Here is a 1,086-nt window from a genome sequence, read left to right as displayed (position 1 = left end):
CTGTTCTGTCTCTTTTGTTTGGGTACCGAGTCATTCGGGAATCAAAGAAAATGAGATAGTAGATCTGGCAGCCAAGGACTCAATCAACCTGACGTGTATGTTGGATAAGTTTTCTGCCAGTGATTACAAGGTGTACTTCAAATATTTCCAGAAAGAAAAATGGAAATTAGAATGGTGTCAAGATCAGGCGAAAGGAAAACACCTCAGAGAAATAAAGAAAAGTGTCAATGTATGGAAAACTTCAAATAGACAAAAAGTCTAAAAAGTCTCAATAAAGAGGCCCTGTGAGGTAGACATTGAAAAAATTTCGTTTTATACATATAAAAATGGACAAATAATATTTATTTTGAAAATGCAAAAAATCGTCAGATTTACAAAACTTGTCAAGAATAAGGTGGGGAGAGGGGCGGCGTTAAAACCTTACAAAGAGTTTACAAAATTAATTTTGCTGGGCGACCTTAGATTACAAAATTAATTTGACAAGGTTACAAAATTTCGTCAGGAGACCAAACGAGAAAAACTTTGTACTCACATCTCTTGTTAACTTTCCCCGGTGTTCTGTAAAACACTGGATTCTAAGCTGCCCTGCTCTAACAAGACTTCGGAATAAACATAAGATTGAAACATCCCTAAATAAAGTTCTAAATAACGATCCTGACAATATTAACAAATGTTTAAGATATCTATATGAATCTAAACTTTTCCTCAAATTCTAAGCATTTTAGATTTTATATCATGTAGGCTCTTTGTTTTTTTTTTTTTTTGTTTTTTTCGTACAGATACCTATCTACATCAGAATTTTAACCTTATAATATTGTGAATGTATTTAAGATAGGCACAATCTTATCTTGGATGTATTAAGATAGTTAGGTGGATTATTTTCAAACGTAGGAAATAACTCTTACTGTAGATTATTAAAGTTATCTCGATGGTTTGCATTTACTAGGTCTAAATTCGATGTAAAAACATTAATCTGTAAAATACATCGTTAAACAAATGTTCAAAAAAAAAAAAAAACATAAAAAAAAAAAAAATCAGTTTGATAAGGGAAAGAGAAAAAAAAAATCTATGTTCAAACTGGATCCC

This window comes from Diaphorina citri, unplaced genomic scaffold (assembly GCF_000475195.1).
Source record: "Diaphorina citri unplaced genomic scaffold, Diaci psyllid genome assembly version 1.1 scaffold436, whole genome shotgun sequence".
In the NCBI taxonomy this organism is placed as follows: Eukaryota; Metazoa; Arthropoda; class Insecta; order Hemiptera; family Psyllidae; genus Diaphorina; species Diaphorina citri.
This window is presented reverse-complemented; position numbering follows the sequence as displayed.